Source organism: Hylaeus volcanicus, chromosome 1 (assembly GCF_026283585.1).
Source record: "Hylaeus volcanicus isolate JK05 chromosome 1, UHH_iyHylVolc1.0_haploid, whole genome shotgun sequence".
In the NCBI taxonomy this organism is placed as follows: domain Eukaryota; kingdom Metazoa; phylum Arthropoda; class Insecta; order Hymenoptera; family Colletidae; genus Hylaeus; species Hylaeus volcanicus.
Window position 1 is genome coordinate 22,999,346 of NC_071976.1, and position 23,476 is coordinate 23,022,821.

The window sequence follows — 23,476 nt, forward strand, 5'->3', positions numbered from 1 at the left end:
ATTAAAGGGTAATTTTCTCACGCGAGCTGTCTTGTAATCCCCTTGCTCTCGTGAGCATAAGATCTATGCGAGTGGTATAATGAACCCCTGCAATTTCTACAGGAACGACAGCGTTCGCATTACAGTTAATACACACGTGTGCATAGTCCAATATCGTTTTTATCCAAGGTGTTGCGCTCACTGCGACTCTCGCATTGTCCGTGTTGTTTATCTGGGCTGATTAACAACCTTTTTTTCGTAAGTCTGGCCCCTTATGAAACCTGAAAGAAAATCAATCGTTAGTTTAACGTCGTTTCGTTTCAATAAAAGCAGCACGCAGCCCCGGATTTGTCTTGCGTGTATAGCGCGTTTCACTTTGCACGATCGGTTGACGCGATTAGTCCTCGGGCAACGTTTAATTCGACTCCGATTTCGTTCAGGGCAATATTTTATCGTTCAGCGACGTATCGAACAGTTGCACACGAATCTGGATCACCGATCATTTTCCGCAGCCATTCTGCGAGCTCCGATTGGAAGAGATTTGCATTCCTTCCCTGGAATTACCGACGAAACGAATCCGAGAAGAATAGATGTGCATAGTTTTGCTGGAGGCTGTGCGGCGGACTTCCGGGTACATTATGGTTCTGGTGTAATCAAAATTTCACGACGGAGAATTTATATGCTTCTTCAGGTGGATCGAGCGTAGATTCGCGAGATTCTTCCGCGTCGATGAATTAGACTTTTTGATACAGTCGACGTAATGTTAATTAGTTTTGGAGCAGTCTAGAAATATAATCTCACTTCCTAACGTTTCGAAATAATAAAGTTATCCCCCTTCGGGAGACTAGGTCTAATCCAAAAATTGTGAATGAGAACACAGTGGAGAAACGTATCTTTGACCTTAACCTGTATAGGAGAAAGTTATCTGATTTGGATCACTTGGACTACTTTGGATCCACTGAACAATGAATAGCGTAGAATGAAACTAAATTTTTCTCTTTGTTTTGACACATTCGCGACCGCTTCAAATTATGTTCCTGGTTATGAAAAATGTACAAAAATCTTTTCATTCTATACAGTACATATTTTCAACGTTTATATTCGAAAACATATTTTGTAATTTTTATCTTCGCCCTAAAGATACGAATTCGCGATGCCAAGCTTCAGAATTTTATTATTTTCGTCAGTATTCGGTATTAGAAACGGCAAGTATTTGCCAGTCGTGAATGTGTTAAATTTTTTAAGGCATATGCAAAGATAGAAACGAATAAGTATCTTCATTGAAATGTATGTGTTCTTCTATGAGACTGCTCCCAATTGGAGAAGAAAGAATCGATATCTGTTATTTACGATAGTACTAAACTATCACATTTTATAGGGATAATAAAACAGTATTCATCGATTAGACGTCTAGAAGTATGACGTTCGTATTGAGTAATCGATGTTGCGCGAAATGAGGTGCAATTAAACGCCAGGAAAGAAACCTCGCCGAGGCAAAGGATAAAAGTCAATTGGAAATACACGCGATGCGAATTACGCGAAGAATTCTAATCCTCTTGCCACGACCGCGGAAACCAGATGGCACGGGGATAAGATTCGGTCTGTTCGTTCATTAACAGTAATCAGTTACGAAGCGTCGAAGAAAGCGGAATTCGCGGGTTTATTGGGAATGTGCGAAGAATCCTGAATTCCCTGCAAATAGGGAAAGTGAAATTGAAATCATACGCTGTTACTCCACTTGTCGGTGCTCCTTTGCGTTGTGAGATTAAACGATTACACTTCGCGGAAATTTACCGTAGTCGAGCAATTTTGCCATGGATTCACGTGATTACCGTAAGTCCTCGGAATATCTACCATTCTATAACGTTGAGGGAGTTGGGCAACATCGGGTGTACGCTTTACGTCTCTGTATCGTCCCAGTGATTTAATATTACGGATGATACGGTTCTCAGCTAATGGGACACAAAAGTCCGAAAAGTCCAAAAAGACACCTGTCGTTTATTAAGAAACAAAATTCTAAAGCCCCATTTTAGAAACTCTATTATGGAAGATGAGATATAAATAAAATATCTAAAATTACATAATTACTCTCGTTACTGTAGAATTGACCCGTTTTAAGAACATAATCATAAAGATATTGTGACACGTTACGATTAAAAGTTTGTAGTTACTTCACGCAATGTATCAATGTATTTTTCAGTTCGTTAATTAAAAACGTGATTTGATTCGTTCCTAGACGGTAAGAATTATTATTGTCAATTTAACCATATTTCCAAGATAGAGGAGAGCATGCAAATTTTTTTTAGCGATGTTCGTTCATGTGTACCGAATCGGAGAAACAGTTCGAAGGACCAATTGTTGCGTCATTATAGAGCAAGCGAAGTTTGGGTAGGAAACTTGAAACTTATGTAAACTGGAACTTGTGTAACGCTTCGTGTAAAATAAACTGAGAATCACTGATCGATTGCACAGGATCTGCTTCAGTCGCTGTACAATGCGTGAACAATTATTGGAATACGAAAGAACAACGTTGTGTGCAAACACGAATGCGCTCGAAGGAAAATACTTATGTTTCCTAAGGGCACACGAGAAAAGAAGTTTCTCACTCGGTATAATGAGTATGTGCCAATGACTTCGGAGATAATTACATCAATTATCTGGATGCAGAGAGAAAGAGAAGACAGAATGAGAAAAAGAGAGAGAGAGAGAGAGAGAGATTCACTTTGTTTTCGAACACTTGATTAAACAAATTCGATCTATCGTGCCATTATTTGCACGCTTACTTGATTGCTTTCTAACGTAAAAGTTGCACTCTTCCTCGTTGCGTAATTGGATTTAATACGGAAATAGTCTTCTTCGCTCCTTAAATGGAGATAATTTTTCTTTAGGATGCCATAATGTTTCATCGTTTTTCTAACTGTACGCGTAACATCTATGCATCAGTAGTATATGAAGTTTAGAAACACGAGGATAATTTATTAGATATAAATCGCATTAGTTAAGCACTTAAATATAGTCAAGCAGTAAATGCGATTAAATCCGATAAAAGGAAACAGTTATTAATTTATTCAACGCTGGGTGTAATTTCTATATCAAGTATAATCAAGCAGTAATTGTAATTTAATTCGACAAGAGAAAAAACTTTACTAATACTAATGTTAACACTAAGTGTTAATTTATAATGAATATATCACGTAAACATGAAGATATTGAATTGAATGTAAACGTTATAATCACACGCTTAAATGTAGTTAAGGATTAAGTGCATTTTAAACCGACAAGAGAAAGAGATTGCAAATTTATTTAGCACTCGAACTGCTCTACTATTATAATTTTTCTAATACGACGAAAAGCCATGAGTTCTAAAATGTAAGCTGATATAAAATGGTTTCCCGATACAATTACGAGCTGAGAGCGTAAATTGTTGGTTTCATCGTGCTTTACTAAATAACGTCGGTGTTTAATAACAGACTACGGTAGTTATAACCTCTTGGTAATGTCAGCGTTATTACGACATCCCGGACGCGTTGGCACAAAATTATTATCGACAAGCAACAATGGTTGATGCAATTAGAAACGAGCAGCGCCGGGTGCCTGGCGAACAGAATGTTTCCATTTACGATAAGAATATCGATTTCGAAGTGCTCGGTCGGGCGAAAATTTCTATTGAACACAAAATACGAAAAGCGAGCCACACACAACCGATAGTTAAACGAGGAAACGGAAGAATTCACGATTTTAATGCGATAATCGACGTGGTTCAGTGAGCGTAAACTGTTTCTGGAAGTCGGTCTTTCTTTCGGTGTCGCGGTTCGCTACCTGCTATGGGTGGAACACATTTTCGTATTTTTATGCCTCTAATTCAATTTCAGTCTTTTTTCCATACTATCCGAAAGATTAGATTTGTTTGTAGAAACAGGTGAACGTAAACTGTCTTCGTCATGCGCGTGCAAGAAACGTTAAACGACTCAAGTGATTTCAATTAGATACCGATCCGTCGCTCTACCGAATTAATTAAAAGTTTATTTCACTGCGGTAGATAGCTGAACAATGAAACGCAATTAAAATTAATCGTTCATTACATCGGTGACAATCAAGCGCAGCCTTGGGCGCTATGAGTCTCGAATGTATCAGCGTATTCAGCATGAAACTGCTTCTGTACCAGTATATGAGTGTTACTGGAATTTGGGTAATTGAAATTATATTTCTATCAGTAGCAAATTACTTTGGGATTATTAAAAAGAAATGTTAATTTTAAAAATAAGTTTTACAGATGTTAAGCTGATATTCGAACGTGGGACATTTACTTTATAAGTAAATGTGCATAACGTAGTGTGTCGCATTTCAGGTAAAACGGTTTTCGACATATTAGGTACGTTAACCAGGTCGAAAGTTGCCATTTCAAGAAAAACGTCTGCCAAGATTGACGTAACACAAAATATATACAAAATTCGATTCAAATACATATTAAAATGGTAATTTTACAATATTCCTTCTAAAACAGATTTTGAAACAAACATGTATAAAGAATTAGAAAATCGATGTTTTTTTTACCTTCAAACTAAGCATTCTTCTTACATAAGAACTATAGTAACAATTATATAACCAAATTAGAAAAATTTCTTGCTGTTATATAAAATAATGCAGTTTATAGTATATCGTTTGTACCGCGATATAATAAAAACAGAAGCGCACAATCAGCGATAATCTTGTTAAGTTAGCGATCGTATAGATTCTTCTAATTTGTGAACGTTAGTACGTTGAATTTCGTTATTACGGAATACGTTTGCAGTTGCAACGTATTCCAGGTTCTGAAATGTTTCGTAGTGTCATTATTGATCGCCCATTCGTTGCGATTGATTTGCGATTGCACTACTCTACGGAGCGTGTTCGTGGTTCTGGTGAAAGCTAATTTTTTACGAATAAATCGTTCCACGGCAGTTTGAGCACCAAACATTAAGAAACGAACGAGAAAACTAGCTTTTGTGAAATTGTAATCGGAACAAATAAAGTGTGTTATTGCGATTCATTTATGATGTATTATTACCTATAAAATGAGCATGACAGCTTGAATCAATTTGTTGGATATTAGCTTTGAGCCTTTAGGAATTAGCGCGTTGACGATGAAAGTTAATTCTATAACAAATAAATGGATTTTACGAGTAACTCCGTATTGATTCTAATTTATTACTTATAAATTTTAGAATCTAATATCGCCGTGCGTAAGCTATCAAACGAAATTAGTTTCGCATAAAAATAGTAAAAATCAACCGGAATTATTAAATGCAAAATATCGATAAATAAACTGCTAAGTTTTATGCAAATTTTTACTTTTACGAATATATACAAATATGGATATACAATTGAAATTGAAATTAAAGTATTTCTTATCTTCTAAACAGTGTGACGTGTATTTTACTCTTTACATTTTATATATATTTGAACTTGTACGCATCCTTGTATATTTTTGTATATTTACGATTGTCATAAATTTAAAATTAGGCATAGTGGAAAGTGGTCATCGATTCACATCGATCTTGTGTGCCAAGTTAACGATACGGACGTTGAAGAAGATTTCCGCACGTCATTTGATCTCTCAATCATGAACGTGCTTTCTCATTGCTTGACTGACAACTGTATAATTATCGACTTGGAAGCTTGTGTTATGCTCGTTTGTACGATATCGCGAGCTGTGGACGTGAAACGAACCTGCTCGTCCATCTTCACCAATTTAACGATCCGATCGTGCTCGAATCTACAGTCACGTTTCTCACCTGAACGATAATTCGACTTGTTACACCAACGAATATCTGAATTGTTTATAAATCCTTCGATAATTAATCGAGTAACACACAATTATGTGTGACATTACACGAGTAAACATTTTTTCAATGAAAAATCTAATTTTCATTTAGAAGTGAAATCCTGTTTTCTTTAACTTCATCGTCTAACTTTGGCCAACTGTGGGAACAAGTAAATTCACATAAGTTAAAAAACCTTGATCGTACGTATATACAATATATTTTTGTAGAGCCAAGCAACCACCGTTCGAAAGTGACGGAATGCTTTTTCCTGGACCGCCAGTCCTTTAACGATTGTATTAATACACTGGGAAGGAATATTTGATGTTTTTCTCCGTAGCGTGGCTATAGTTTCCAATTCGATAGAGAATCCAATGGGAATTTGATTGGTTCGTACGGCACGATTAGATCGTTTTAAATTGACTATTTTGCGTGAACAAAAAGAAGATCGTCCGGCTTTCCGACATTACTTTCTCTGCAACGCAGGCTGAAAAGTACGCAATATCGTACGCACTCGGAATCGATTATTTTCAAGCTTATTACGCGCCATCGATTCGCTTTTCTTTGTTTGGGATCGTATCCTTCTTTACTCGGCTATTGAACGCTGCAAATCAGATTAGAGTAATAACTTCCAGTCATCGATGAGAATTAATATAATTACAGGGGTTATTATCGCGCAACGCTTCCTTTCTAATAATCTTCTTTGGTAATCTATGAAGTATTGTATCATACTCCGATGTTTCTCCGCGCATTCGTAAACGGAACGAATGTCGTCATGTGAGGAAACAATCGGAAAATCTTAGTGTTTAAGTAATTCCGTTGCGATTCTGTGCAACGAACAGCCGCATATGAAACTTCATAAGGTGCAATTGCGAAAGGAAACGGAAGGCTACCGCATAACAATTACACGTAACTATATTAATCATCGACTTGTCCATTTTCATTGATTAAAAAAACGTTGTAGCTTTATTAGTCGCTGTGAAACCGTATTGCAACCGAGTAGACGATCGGTTAGAAATAAGAGAGCCCGTTTAGTTTGAAGAGCGTAAAAAAGTAGCGTATCTCTCTGAAATGCAGTTAAAGCGAGTAATCTAGTTTAACCCGTAATTTTGAAGACCATAGAAAAAGGAAATGATCGTGAGACCTTTCGAGCAGGCGTCCTTGGATCGCGGAAAACGTTTCCAGTGCGTTCGTAAAATGTGTAACTGTTCAATTGCATCGTGAAAAAAAGAGGCAGCTGTAACGACAGCATTCTGTGCTACGAGCATTATAGATTATAGCATTGACACCGAAGTATTAAGTCTTCACTGTAGAATCATTTATCAAAGGATCGTGCAATTCCACCTTTTTATCGTCTGTTCTACTTAAAGATTACAAAATCGTTTCTATCTTGGGCGTTGTATAGTTACAACTCCATACATGAATGAAAGTGTAACATATTCTCCATTGCATACTTTATCTTTTCGACTAGTTAGAGTACTTCTGTGTTTCGACCGTAAGTATGTCTTTGGTCCTGTTCAAGAATATCATTATAGATAATGTGAATTCAATGTATAATAATCGCATCTCATAGGAACCAAAATGTTAATATAGAGCAGCATTCATACGTGTGCGTCAACAGCACACTGCGTTTCGTCATTAGAAAGCGTTTTCATCAAACAGGGAAAGTTCTTTATGTCTGGCAGATAAACGGCAATCGATCTTTCTCAATCTGTCAGCAAATTGACCGAAACACACCGTTGACGATGAAACTCATTTTATTTCACTTAATGAACACGTAAATCTGTCGCATAGACGACTTTGTCGACAGGCTTATTTTCCAGTGCACGATTCCTTTAAAGACCTTCGAACGTAATGAGACGTTGATAAAAACAACACGATAAGACGTCGATATCATTAATTGATACATCTAGTCAGTTTCTACGTGATCTGAATTTACCGAGTGCGCACTCGAACGGGATCGTGAACCTGTACGAGCCGCTCCAGAATCGATATAATTTTCCGTGATAAGATTACGTCACATCCCATGCCACTCGATCAAGCTCGGTAACGATAATTACGATACCTGGAGCATCCAGCGGCGAATCACGTGTCTAATTAACACCTATATCGAGCAAAGTGTATCGGAATCAAATGCAATTAAGTTGCATCGCTCTTAAGTACCTTCTTACCGTCCAGGTAGAAACTAAGACACGCGCCGATAATCAATGAATTGCCGAACCCGCGAAGTTGTTACCTGGTGAAACTATATGAGCTCGCATGCGATAAGTTTTCGCATTGTTGCATGACTGCCGAGAAACGAGTCGAGCATCCAAGCAGAGCTCGTGTGCAATGCGATAGAGTATGCGCTATCTTGCAATGCCTGTTCGCGTTAGATCGATTCGTTTCCAATAAAAAAATCTGAAAGTGAACCATTTGACCGGGAAATTCGAGAAGAGGAAATCGTCGGGGGAAAAAGGTTGATTGCTCAACAAGAAGAACCCAACGATGCATCGATAAAGAGATTCTTGCATTTGAATAAAGCGGAACGTTTCCGCAATTAGTACGCCAGCGTAGGAGAATCCGGTTCTTCGAATACTTTCTACTAATAACGATTCCGTACCCGATCGGATACACCTGGCATGTCTGTCTATCGGACACTGGACGATCTCTGGACGCACGTTGAATTATTATCATTCTCACCGGCAACCATGACCTACCGAACTCGTAACATGACGTGCAACAAGCGGGATGCGCAAGATGATGTATCCGCAGATCGCTATCGATGGCTTTTCATGCGAAGGTCGGGCATATATCCAGTGATTACTAATTAAAGATACGTACGTCGACATATTGAATTTAATAATTTCTGCTGAGGCAACGTTCGAAATATGATCTTCGATATTCAAGCCAATGCTCGTCGAAGGACGAGGATGACCTCTTGGATCCCGATTATCTTCTATTTCTGTTCCATCGATCATCGCGGCCTTATTCGTTATATTTACAAGTGATAGGAAATTTCTTATGAAAATAAAAGCATGATTTTATACATTCGATATTTCTCTACGTATAATGGTATATCTGAGTAACAATGGTATATCCGGAACTAGTTCCATTCGAACAATAATTAAGTGAACAAAGCTCTATTTCGTGACGCGATTAATCAACTTAGTTTTATTCTGACAGAAGTGGATGGATGATCGCCACTCTCTGATGCGTTCGCCTCTGTTCGAAGCAACTGGGTTCTACACGATTATTGCATTAACGTTGCTTAGGATATACGCTTAGCTGAACTCGCGGGTGGCCCCGTTGCTCTAAATAAGTATTCAGACACTAAATAAACACGCGGAGTACACATGATTACGGAAACGTTTCGCAAACCACTAACCGCCTTATTGTTTCCCTACAACTAACCTTTAAATCTTTACTAAAACCGTAGCAACAGCTACCATTTTTAATTTACTTCTAATCGAAGTGTCTTGTCGCGGTGGGTTAAGTATTCGAACGAACGTTCATACAATTCATTCTAATCGTTCTAAATTAAATTCCATTTGAACTACATTATCCCAGTTGTGTTGTTTTTGATCTGTTACGATAAATCCCAGAAAAAGTCGACCAATTTTCTAAATTTAAAAAGCGAAAATATACGAAATGGCATTATTTTTGTTTTTTAATATTTAAAATAAGAAACACAATATCTTTATCGAATTGCCAAAAATTATATTAACAAAGTAAATAAAAATTTGATTTCCTTCATCTATCAGTTTTATATGAATGAAATAAAAAATATGTCAAATGTGTGAATGGCTGACAATGTTGAAACCAGAAATCGAGAAAAACTTTGAAAAACTCAGTACGAAAGGCGGCGCAAGGAATGATGCAGGACCTAACTAACTCATTAATTTCGAGTGTGCGTGTAACTGAGTTCCAACCTGTATACGGTACAATTATCTTCGAAGTTAAGGCAAGCAGCGTGCGCTAGGCTAAGCACTCTTGCGACACGAACACCGTCGCGCTCCGTTCCGATAAGCTCCTTTCGTGTCACAAAAGAGCGTCGCCTATCGCAACCGAGTTGCATACAATTCTTGACTACTTACGGCGAGCCCACGGTGCCGATCGCCCTACTGGCTTCGTACTACGGTAACGGCCGTGGAAACGTTCCGCTTCGACATTGCCACTTGTATATGCAAATCGTGGCTGGCTAGCCCGACAAATCTGAACGGTGAAACGTGCAAGATGTAACAGAGGCACCTGTCCGTCTCTGTCGTCCCTCACTGTCGGAAAACGGTCTCGAATTTCGCGCTGACAACCAGTTGACGGTGTACGAGAACAGTTTGAAGGAATCTGGGTCGAAGTAACCTTACGGCTTGAGTGCAACATTCTAAAGTAGTACTTCCCTCTGTTAGATCCTTCAGTTAACAAATGGAATCATTTTATTTCAACTGCGTCAACTAATTATACTCCTGAATTTTGATCAACTTTGATTAAACTGTTCTACGTGGAAAGCATTCCATCGAGTAAGAAGCATTTGGAGCATATTGTCACGTTTAAGACATCGTTCGTGAATGAGCACAGCAATTCTTATGAAATGTTTACAAAATTAATAGTTATCTAACGAAACGTATCAGTGCTGAAAGCGGAGTAGTTATGTTTCTATTTTACGACTTTTAATTGTAAAGCCACTATGTTATTCTGAATTTATGCTTAATAAAATTTTATAGATTATTTATTTATTTATATTTCGTTTTATGTTACAGGTAAGGATGCAACATCTTTTTATTGGGGATCATTAATCGTTTAAATATAAATACGAGGTGAACAGGTACGATACTTATTTATTACATGTTTATTGCTACCTGAGAGGAAGGTTACGTCACAATTCATTCTAATACGTCAGTTTATTACAATTTTAATTCAAGAAACTGTTTCTCTAAAAGAAGCAGTATTTGCATACAAATTTTTAATGGTATACCGGATGTTTATTCATGTTATTCAAATATGTAGTCCCAATCTCACTGCTCAAGGAACAATTTTAGCGCCATGGTCGTTCGAAACGCGCTAACAGGCCGGGCCGTCCAAGCTCATTACGCGGAATGACAAGTTTGAATGACAGCGATAGTGCGCTTTAACGCGTGCCACTCAATGATTCTTTCAACGTTTAATGGACAATGGAACACGGTGTGGTGACGATGTCGAGTGCGGAAAAGCGATGAAAGCGTCGACTGGTCGATCGATTAATAGATATCACGCATTTTGAAGGCTCTGCCCATCGGATCGAGCGCTTGGTCGAACCAGTGGACGGTTTGAAAAATGTTTGCGTAATTTCTTTCCGGTTACCGGCACCAACGAAGCGCGCCTCGCGCAACTACTCTGGAATACCATTTCAATTCATTTAATGCGATTACGTGCGCGCTCATCGCTCTCTCCACGTGTTACACGTCGACTTTATAATATTATTCGGACTGGTGCAACTGGTGGCCGTTCACGCGCTCGTCCATACAATCGTGCACGCACCGCTGCCGCGACGTGTTTACACGTGGTTTCCTGCTATACGAGCCCACTCCGCTGGCGAGCATGAAGAGAAGTCGACAAGCTAATCAGAGTACGACGTTCGTGCGTAACTATCAGCTCGTGCTCCGTAAAAACCGTGAAGCGCCGACGGTGATCTCGATTGGCGCCGTTATTCATCGGCTTGTTGTAACATGTTGCGATATGTCGGCGAACTAGAGTCTAGTTAATGACGCGGATATTAACGGGAATCAACTTCCGATGAAATCGCTCTCTGTACGCGATTTTTCCTTTTGCTCGAAACGGAGTAAATCTCTCAATCAGTGCACGTGAATGGTTAGCAGGAATTTAATCGTTTGATAGAAATAATGTACGTATTTATAGAGGACGAATATTTTTAAATAAGTCGACCTTGCTGTTAGGGTAGCTTCACAATGGAACGAAATCTTATTGTACTTTATCCTTGTAAAAAAAGTTGAGGAACGCGTTTAACATTTACCAGTGTGTCTGTGTGAAATTTTAATCCCTTATGTGCTGTTCGTGAATTAGAATTAATTTTAACGTTATTGCAAAAATGAGTGCAACAGTGAACATCGAAAGTACATATTGCAGAACGTGCTCCAAATGTAGAAAATATCAAACTGCCGCAAAAGTGTTTGGATCTTCACACTGTGCATAAAAAGAACTATAAAAAAAATGCTTTTTGTTAAAAAAAAAAAAAAATGTCTAAGAATATTTGTACAATTATTTTGAACATAGCGTGACACTAAAGCCTCATGCGCAGAATCCGGATTTTAATACTCTGGATTCGTCTTTAGGTGAATGTGTGTGGAACCGAGTGCAATCAGCACCGGTGAATGATGATGGAGAATTACAATAGCGAATAGAAAATGTATGTCAAGTGATTCGAAGGAAGCCAGGAATTTTCGACACAACACGCAATTCAGTAATTCGAAGATGCAGAACACGTGTGAAAATGAAAGGAGGACACATAAACCATTTTGTAGGCATCAAAAGAAGATTACGGAGAGATAATCTTTCGTTTAGAAATCGTGTATAGCGAACAGAAGCAAACAGCCAATTGTGTTATCAAAACTACCCTCGCTCCAAATGTGAAGACTGACCGTGGAATGTATGTTGACTTATAATTAGTTTTTTAATTCAGTGAACGCTATAAACATTTAAAATGAAATCTTGTATATTAATTGCAGCTGGGACCATCTGACTCCTAGTTCAAAGAATAATAATAATAATGTACAAACAAGGAGAAAATATTTATTTACGTAATTAGACAACTATTATGATTTATTTATTATAAATTTACAAAATGCATGAATTTAAAAACTTGCATTTTTATAAAATAATTGCAGAAAAAACGAAATGCTTCAGTGTAAAATCATTCAATTACCAGTTCAATATTTATAGCGTATAACACCGAAACGATTTACCCAGTTACTCTATGGTATAACGTTTTCATGATATTATAAGATACATAGAGAAAGATGAAGATATTAGAAGAACGATGATTTACGAGGAATAAGGAGAAAAATATAGTGAAAGTAGAAAACAGTACCTGAGTTTGCGCAGTCGGGAATCGCTAAACGTGTAATGACATTGACTAAATAGGATCGGAAGCATCATTGGAATATTTATTGAAGACGGCGCGGCGTACGTAGGAAATGGTGAGAAAGCTTGGAAAAGTGAAAGTTCGGAAACATGCCATTTGATTAAATGATACAGGAGATACATGTGTGGATGTCAGTGTCGTAACTGTTATTGGATTTAAGTGACACTTCATAATTCTTCAGTTCGTGATATACAAGATGTGCAACATTTATCCGCTAACTTGTATTTTATATTGGCCACTATTTTAACGCAGTTTTTCTTCTAGATTACATTAATTGAAAATGGTGTTAGTCATCGATACATAAAGTATATACATATAATAATTCTCAATGAAATTGAGAAAGTTCTCTGATCTAGACAAATCGATCCTTTTTCCTTGCATTTTCCTGCAGCGTTATAAACACATTTTTTAATGACTAGATTGAAATTCAATAAATTAATATCTGACACATACTATTTCACGTCATTACTGAAGTACATTATTTTAAACACTTACTAAGCTGAGTAATACAATTTAATGTTAATGATCCTTCATTAGGTAACGCGTACTTTCTCTGTGAATTCTCACATGTCCTTGAAATGGCACATGGTCATATCAAGAATACATCATGAACTGGTTTTAGTTAAACTGGGTATAGTTTACGATTCGACAATGACATAATGGTGCGTCATATTTATTTTTTTAAAAAAAGTTCAAAGTAGTAATGAAATACATATTATATTTCATAACTGTTGGAATATCGTTGATCTTGAATTGTTTTGCTCGAGAAAATATAATCAGATGCATTGGAAACTAGAACACTTCTTAACGGTAGACTTCCTATAGTGGTCAGGAACTAATTTGCAACCGTATCTTTTTAACTAAATACCAGAAGTTGTTGGGATTTCGATGCCTCTTTCCTTTTTCAACCCAACCATGCTTTCGAAAGACACAACACCTCATAATTGCCGGTCACAGCAATTTCGAGAACCAGGCAAATGCCAGGCTAACGAGCTTAACGTGTGCCAATCGTGGGTGCGCTTGTACGACATTCATTCGACGCACGTCTCAGCCGTTCTACGGTTTTGCAAAATCACTTGCAGCGTCCACGAAATCGCTCTCAAGTTAATTTCGCAGTAGGTGCGCGCTCCTGTCCGCTTTCCGTTTGAGCGACCATAACTGATTTAAGCATTATTCGCGCGAAAATACCATTTCAATAACCATGCAAGCAATTTCTAAACCCATTACTAGGTATTTAATTATTAAATAGATTTAGTGGATTATCGAGTAATTTTGCTTCACACTTGTCATTTTGGATATGTATTTTAGACCATCTTTGTGAATTGCTCATAAAATTTCACAAGTTTGATATGTTCGATGTAGACGTATTTACATCCGTACCATATAATATGACCTAAGGAAATATTTAAATAACCTTGACGTACACAAAGATTAACGGAAACACTATTTTATTTTAATAATTACTGGGTGTTGAAATTAATGTTGGGCCTTTTTAAAGTAAAATTACCATTCAGTCATAATGGAAAATCGTACAACTTTTATGCTGCGATAAATATTACATTTTGTATAAACGTATCAGGTATTCTAACATAATATAGCAATATAAATATGAAATATTCCTTCCTTCAACTTGAGAAATCGTTCGAGCTAGTAGTTCTCGGATGCAAATAGGTACGATTAAAAAAAAAAAAAGGAAAACACGTTCAAGACCCGGTTGTGTCAACGCTTCTGCGGAGAACGGCGGAAAGAAATGGGAACTGGTAAAGGGGTAGGAAAGAATGGCGGGCGCCGAGTTTTCTACGGATGCCGGGAAAAAGCGAGTTCCTCATATCTCGCACCTTTTAAGCGATCCGATCTGGTGAAGTAACGTCGCCGCTGGTGTCTCTTTCGTCGACCTCCTTGCGCGGCTTATGTCAGGATCAGATGGACGTTTGCGAGCTCGAACGGCCGCTCGGTCGACCGACGAAAATGGCAGGTGAGACATTCTCTCGCTGGTCAACTAACGTAAATAAGGACGCGCTATTTGTAACGGCTACTTTGTCAAGTATCACTCACCATTTTGATCGCTCCGTCGGGACAACGCTGACACGGAGAAATCGTCGAAGAATTCGGGGTACTGTTTTCTTCGAAATGTCTTCCGCCTCGCTGTCAGATTGACGCTCGTCCAATCATCATCGGCGTCGGCTCATCGGGCGCATTGATGGGTGACTCGTTTATTTTTATTACTTTCGAAATAGTTTTTGTAGTCTCTTTTGCAATCAAAGTAATTGACGCAAGCTTTTGAAAGGTATATTTATTTATACGTATATGTTCGTACGAGATTTTGTTAGAGGCTGTCTCGAAGGCAATCTCAAATATATTTATACGCCTCCACTACAAGGACCTACTGAAATTCGTCAAAGGAAACTGTTAACGAAATGAGAGTTGGATTGTACAACACTGCATCATCTTACACAAAAAACCTCACACACTTGACCGCAAAGGGTTAATATACAGGAGGTGTCATGAACACAACAAAATCAGGTCGTTATTAAAGGAAAACTTTGACTCAAATAAATAAAATTTGATAGTATACGGCGTAGTCGCTAATAACCTAAGCAGTTGATGCGACGTTCGATCCTATGGAAAAAAACGATTCTATTAAATTTACAACTGATCTGCTTAATTTATGCCTCTTGCAATCATTATACATTGTCCTATTCATAATTGATCAAAAATGTTTATAAAATAATTGCAAATGAACATTAATCAATTTTGGTTGAACGTTGATTAAGCATTATCATTTACAGAAAAAATACACGACCCTAATACCTATGAATACTAGAACCACGTTGTAAGAGAAATAAAAGCTTTCATAGCTTTTGATTAATGGAAGTGTTCGCTGTATGTTGAAACTCCAATTGGATTTGGACTTATAGTAAAATCAATCTTGCGATCGTCGTTGCACTGATGCGTGATAATGGAGAATTGCGACTAAGCTGTAACGTAATTTAGATTAATCTCTTACTACACTTACCTTTATTGTACTATCTCTTCTTTAGACATCTGTATGGTGAACTTTGTAAATCTATTTATCAGACTTTATACATTACTAACGCCCGCGCAGTCTCAAAACAAATGGTTAGGCAAGTGGTTGAGTTTTTTTTTTTTATAAGTCATCGAATCTTCCTGCAATTACAAGAGGAATTACAGAACTGAACGCACCCTTACATCGTTGACATCCGTGTTCCCGTCCAGGCAATCGTAACGTCCAACGTAAATGGGAGAGAAACAGTTTCCAGCTGGTTGACTACGTAAGGACGCATAGTTCTCTACTATTAGTATGTGAAGTATCACTCTTGGCTACGTATGCCAACAAGAAAACAAGGAAGTCTTCGTCAAGTTCTTCACCTTTGGAGTTTTTTTTTATAACGCCTACTATGCCTTACGTCTGCCCGCTATGAAACAATTAGCAATACCTTATCCAGAATATCTATGCAAAATGCAATTACGTGCAAAAAGAAGCATTGAGTAATACGAGTGATTAATGACTGTTGCGAATAACAATTTGTCTCAGATATTAGGAAGATATCGAAAACGTCAAGATTTAAACAAATCTGTGAAAGTGCAACGGTTAATTTCAAACTTTATATTGCATTGAATTTATTCACAAGGAGTGCGATGCACGGATTTATTATTTAAATATTCAGGAAGGAAATATTATATTTCTTGTGAAATATTTTTTAGAAACGTTTAAAACGTGAATATTTATACTCAACATTGACAAAATATCTGTTTTAAAATAACAAACAGATTAGCAAAGTTTAACAAGATTTTTTACTCTGGTGTTTATTTTTTATGGCCTATATGAGATTTATTATTAGGAAATATTCTGTTCAAATAGAAAACTGTTCAGATATTACTCTATTCAGGTACGGGAGCCTTTACTGTATCTACATTGCGAGAGTAGCTCAAATAATTATCACACGTAGCGACAACGCGTGTAATATTCAAAGTCATCGGTTCACAATTAACAAGTTCGCGACCCTCTGCGATCAGCGCGTCGCAATTTATCCAGCAGAATGAGTGATGAATATTCATACACATGCATCCATCCATCCCAGCGGCGATTCGCGAATGCTCGATCGTAGATCATCGCGTAGGGACGAAATGAGGGCTGATGATGAATTCCTCGATTACCAGTCGCGGACGACTTGGACGTGCACGCAGGGAATCGCGAACACGAAACGACCGCTTTCTCCAAGCCCCGAGCAAAGTGGAATATTTTTCCGTCTTCTTGTCCAAGAATTATTCATCCCGTGTATTATTCGTTATTCCAAACGACAGGAGATCGCTCGAGGGATACGACGAAGGCGCGTTGCCCGATATCAGCCAATGATGCCAATACTAAGATCGATCGGATCACGAACAACCATGGTCAAGAACTGCAATAAATTTAAACAGCCGTTTCTTCCGTCCCTCTGTGTCGGCATTTATTATTGACTACAACCACGAGGCATTTTGTTTTTCCTGTCACGCTAAGTTCCCTGCACTGTTTGATCTTACATGTTTCCTCCAAGGATTTATGGCACAACCTATGGAGCAAATAGTTTAAAAAAATCTCCAACTTAACGCATTGACGCAAGATGACGCGCATATGCGTCATTGAGATTTTTATAAAAGGTAATGTTGACACTATCGAGAATGCTTGTTTTATCAATTATAAAATGTATGTACTTTTAACGTGTGTAATTAATAACTTGATCATTGTACATAATTACAGACGTTAGATCTACCCGGTTAGTAGAAACTGAATGATTAAAGAATATAAACCTTGTACAGGTGTGTCTGAGGTGCATGGATGCCGTGGTAAAGAAAATACTAGCATAATAGACCGGAACGAGGAAAATTCATAATTCATAATTAAGAGATACATCTTGTTAGACGATTGAAGACCTGGAAAGATGTGCTAATAAGGACTGATTAAAATCATCTTTGTTATACGTTGCTCTCCAAGAAGAAAGGCTCATTTATGCCATTACCATGTAATTTGGAGCAACACACGCACGCACGCTAAGAAGTACCTACACAATCGTACAAAAGAAAGTGTTCGTCACGATCGGTCTCGTTCACAGGGTAATCAGATCATTTTTCGTTCGCTTTCACCAGAACTTTAGCGGGACTCGTAAACTGCATGCTTATCAAAAATTAAGTCTTCATAAAGATTTCCAAAGTTGGACCACTTGAGATATTTCCTTAAATTTTAATATTTATAACGAACAAACCGAAAATAGTTTTACTGAATATCACGTTGTATATGTTTAAGTTAGTTCTATGCAACTTGTAAACTTTAGATTTGTTTATATTTGACAGCGCTCCACGTATTCACACGAGATCGACTTATCATTTAAATATCACCGATATTTACTTCATTTTCAAAATTTGACTTGGTTTGATCAAACAAAGCTGAAAAAGACACAGCTGATAAATAGATTGGATTCTTCGCAACGCAGACAAATGATCATCTACTAACTTTCTACTTCACGCAGAAAGCTCACACCGTGAACGCCGTGAAAGTGCATTAATTTGTATTCTGCGCAATGTTTGTCTCGCGATAAAACGATAAAGTGAAACAAGACACGCTGCCTATTATTTAATTAGGTTACGGAAGGGAAGTTATCATGCTCGTTGTACTTACGAATTTTAATATGAATCGAATTGCACTTTAACACAACGAACTGTACCCTTTAGGGAGGGTAAGTTCGACGATCGTTTCGCAACAGGATATCGTATAAAACTAGGATGTAAAAAATTATTTTGCCACAGAACGCTGACAGATACCTTTGTTATTGCCTTATTCCTTAAATAATGGCAAACCCGGCAGGCCGTAAATTACGACCGGTTTTCTGCAGATTTGCATACAAATCGTGCACCAAGGCCCACAATGGCGAGGGCTTGAAACTTTAACACTCTCGAAATTATACAGCACCGCATACCAAAGACATTGCGGAAACCGCTTTGTTCCGGAGTGATTGATGCCGAAGAAACAAATTGGCGGGCGCAATGTCCGCGATCGGCACAGCGCAAGGAGAGTAGAGTAGCGTTTAGAACTTTTTGGAACCAAACGCATATAACTCGAAACATGTATATCTCGATAGCGTCCTTGTCGCCAACTGCGTGCACTTTATCATGAACAGATGACAAACCACTGTGCGGTGAGAAATTTCATCCGACAAGAATTTCTTCCATTGTTAATGCTTAAGTAGGAAATAGATTGTATCTTCGACGATGAATTATTGCGTTGACCGATGAAAGCAAAGCGTAATGTACAGGCGAACACCTTAAAGTGTTTTGTAAGGTACGATACCGATACAATACAGGAGGGTACATTATACAATTTTTTATGAATGTTGTAAATAGAATTTGATTTTACTATCTCTTAGTGGTGCAGCATTAAATTACAGCGGTAAGAAATAACCCAGGATAAAATGTCCTCAACACTGTTGCAGAGTAGAATTAATAAATTAACCTCTAAGAATGATATACAATTTAGATATACTCAGCTGAAATAGAAAGAAAACAAGATGAGCTTGTAAATTACTCATTTATATTATTATGTTGAAATCAATGTGGCCATACGGTCCTCAAGCATCTTGAATACAAAAATCTTAGGCTCTTCTCTAATGCTCCTTGGCACGTCCTAAACGATACCATTTACCATCATATAAGAATGCTAATAAAGACCAAAAAAATCACTAACAATAACAAGCAAGACCACATTTGTATCATATTTATTGGTTATGAGAAGTCGTAGCCAATTTCTAACACAACTCATATTTCTGTTATAATTTATTACCGTATTTGACTTTACAACCCAGTCGTTTTCGTTTTATATCCTATTCATTTTTACTCAAACCTTTTCAAACGCTATTGCACATGTAGCGATTAGCTGAGTGAATGTAAAATTTAACATCACTACTGCCTGTAGTATTACCTAGAAAATGCAACGGATTTCTCTGTCAATACATACATATATAAAATAGCAATGTTACAAGAAAATATACTTGGAAACCGTAGGACACCATAACAGAAGTCATAAACTTCTATGTGTGTCGAAGCAGACATAGGGTCCAACGGGTATGCGATATCGAGTTAGACTGATATGTGGTCAGCAAATGATTAAGAATGCTTACTCCAGATCATCGTGAGAAAGTTGGAACATATTATACGAAATAATGGTCGATTATCGGAAACATCACGTGAATGTAGGAATCGTGCGTGACTCGTGAGCCTTGGCAAGCATAGTGGATATATTGTCCTGTAAGTAACAATCGAGAGAAATACGCACTCTTACGCACTCGTGAATACTCCGACGCCCACCTATCAGGTAGCAGCAATGCGCCACCTACGTCGATCATTCAACTTCAACGCGTAGCGTTGTCTGTCAGCTGCGCCCACTTGTTGACGCGGTGCAACGTGTCGTATTTCTTCCAAGTGGCCATACAGTCACGTTTTAACGAGAAAATCTCTCAACTGTTAAATTTCTGCAATAAAAGGAACAAATTTTATACGTTCGGCTTACCGTGGCGCATGATGAAACAATCGTGGCTAGAATAGTATTCAGATGAAGCATATCCCATCTAAATAGTTATATATAAAATTAAAAGTTCGATACATTTCTTTACATAAGGATGGTTTAATTACATTGTTTATAACATGCTTCAAAGTGCAAATTTTATCTTCTTGAAATTTCCCAGATGATAAAACGATTCTTTTTTATAAAGTTTAGAATAATCTATCTAATAAGTTTCCCTGAAATTCATCTTGTAATTTTTAATTCATTTTTAACATAAAAAATGTTATTGCGGATTAAATATAAAAGCTAAGTACATCGTGTCGCTGATATTTTTTTAGATCTATTGATAATCAATATTTTTGTATCACATTATTTTCACGTACATCAAACCGTTTGGTCAAAATTGGAGTAATTTTAAGAAGAAGTTCGAAGTAAATAGATGAAATTGACCGACTCGGTACATTCAGTGTTAACTTGAATCTCATCCAGCCATCATTATCTTCTCGCACGTTCAATCTAGTGCACAAAGCCTTATTCACTCATTACCCTATATAACCACCAGTGCTTCATCACGTGAAAATTTCTGAAAAAATGACCGATGGTTGCGGTATTCGTTACTGTTCCACAGTATCGCGATACCTATTCGCACTTTTCCTTCTTGCCGGTTTATATCGCATTACCGTGCCTGCGAAACAAAGCCAATCAAGATCGCTCGATTGACATTTACCAGTCTGCGCACCGTAATAAAGAAAATACCTATCAGCCGAACCACTTTCCATAGCGTGGGACGTGTATTGATGCTCGTAATCTGCGAAAGAATTAGAGCAATCGAAATCTAATGTCATCTATAATGGCCGCTGACCATTGAACTTCTAATCGGAAAACCAGTATCGGTCTCCCGGTCGGGGAGCAAGCGGATACAGGTTGTTACAATAAAGCCGGCAGGCATGACAAATAACTGAATCGTTTCGTTACCGTTAAACGCGCGCGCCGCATTAATGGCGAACGTTGGTTCCACAAGGGCGGAACACCCGTGGCGCAAGACGCAATCAAAAAGAAGACTCGAGGACAATTGTGTCCAGCGACAACTGTGTCTGTGACTTCTTTCGTTTTCTATCGCCTTGTAAAACGGGAACCCACACGTCATAAATCAGTTAAGGAATTACGTGTTGACAACTCATAAATAAAGCGACAGCGCGCTGTCGCGCGTATGGGTATGGACACACCTGATGCGGATGAAGAAGTTTGTACAAAGTGAACGGTCAAAGTCGGTATTAACTAAATAAATTTGAATGTAACGATCGATAAACACGGTCGAATTATTATATGAAGAGAAAGTAATGGATCGTAATATCTTGGCTAATATGACTCATTTTGACTCCTACGCCGTTCCACTGCAAGGCGAATGATACACTGGATTAGAATATATACGTAATTAGTTACCAGAGAATGCGAATGACTAAAGCGTCCTCGCTCTGATGAGCGCAACATTCTAGACCACGGCTGCACTTGTGCAGAAAAAAAAACGGTTATAAGGATGCTATGTCCTTGACGGTTAAAACGTGCTTTCCTCTTTCAGTTAGAATTCCCATCAATCTCGATTGAATGAATGTCTAGTAAATGAAAGACGTAACTGATTCTAAAGCGTTGATAAACGATCTTCGAAGGAATGGAATTCTATAGCTAAAATCGTATTGCGTGAACTGGGAACGCGTTTACGTTCACAGAATTCGTGCTATTGTCGCAGTAACAAAGTTTTGCGTCCCTCAGAACAGACATCCGAGTGCAAAGGGATATTATTAGATGTGCGAAGATCGTATCGGTAAAAATTGTGGTCAGTGTGTACAGTGTATACAGGGTGTCCCAGCCTAAGTGATACAGAGCTCTAACTCCAAAACTACCGGTCGAATGCAAAATTTCAAGTATGGAAATTGCATGGTAAAATGGGGCTAATGTTTCAGCGCGAAGGAATTTTTGTTAACTTTGTTATTTAACGTGATATGATGGTCAAGTTTCGTTTTTCAAATGGAACTGTATATTTTTTTTTTCATTAAGCTTTAATGTATTTACCCGATTTTTATTAGTTATCAAGGAATAACGCTTCAAAGTTTGCTAATTTTTAAGGAAAAATCTGGGTTCGGCCCCGGGCGGTCCCATTGATGCAGTAAGCACCATGCGGTTCTTGAAATCGATACGGAGGGTCTCGTTTGGGATTCTAGGCCCAACGAAGGAAAATGGGAAGAATTCCAATATTCTGGGCCTAGAATCCCAAACGAGACCCTCCGTATCGATTTCAAGAACCGCATGGTGCTTACTGCATCAATAGGACCGCCCGGGGCTGAACCGAGTTTTCACCATGAAAATTGAGCGACATGCGAAAATGGCGACCAACACCGGGATTATTTCGGTGAAACAATATCTAGTAAATATGTTGCGAATTATGTCGTGTTTGGTCTTATTTTAATCAGAAAAATGCCAGGAATATAATGGTAACAGTTTTACAACAAAAACGGTAATAATAAAGAAAGTTTGATCGTTGCATTAGCATTGTCTCATCGAGATATCCGATCCCGGATGATCATGTTACTGTCCATTTATCGTAGAGAAACTTGTGCATTTAAGGAGACTGTTGAATTATTATATATATGTATTAATCGGTAGTACACGATAGAATGTTTTAAATTGTTTTTGATGAGACGTTGTCTATGAAAACGGTTCTGGTGATTCTAGAGTAACCACATAATAGAGACTGTCTTTATTGTATTAGGTAAGCCATTATAACTGTGTCCGACTATAACTTAGATAATGCGAAGTTTAAGAAAAAGGTGTAGAAGATTAAGAATCTTCGTGATCGTGCTCGATACGTCAGTCATAACCCAGTCGTCCGCTACCAGGAAGTCAGTCGCCTTATGGCGAGGAGAGAAAGTCATACGAACATCATGAGTCTTGTAAGATTCTACTGTTCTCGAAGGAAATTGTACCGATCACGAGTACTTGCGATTGACGCCGACGCTCTGTTTCGAAGCA

The 23,476-nt window shown here is 37.9% G+C and overlaps 1 protein-coding gene and 1 long non-coding RNA gene across 2 annotated transcripts in view; both read left to right on the forward strand.

Annotated features, from left to right (window-relative positions):
* LOC128877555 (uncharacterized) overlaps positions 1 to 23,476 on the forward strand; it is a 62,973-nt gene that overhangs the window by 18,952 nt on the left and 20,545 nt on the right. The window lies entirely within an intron of this gene.
* Positions 1,560 to 13,712, forward strand: LOC128877565 (uncharacterized). Its single transcript, XR_008457255.1, has 3 exons — positions 1,560 to 1,812; positions 10,517 to 12,399; positions 12,479 to 13,712. It is a non-coding gene; the product is annotated as an uncharacterized LOC128877565 (long non-coding RNA).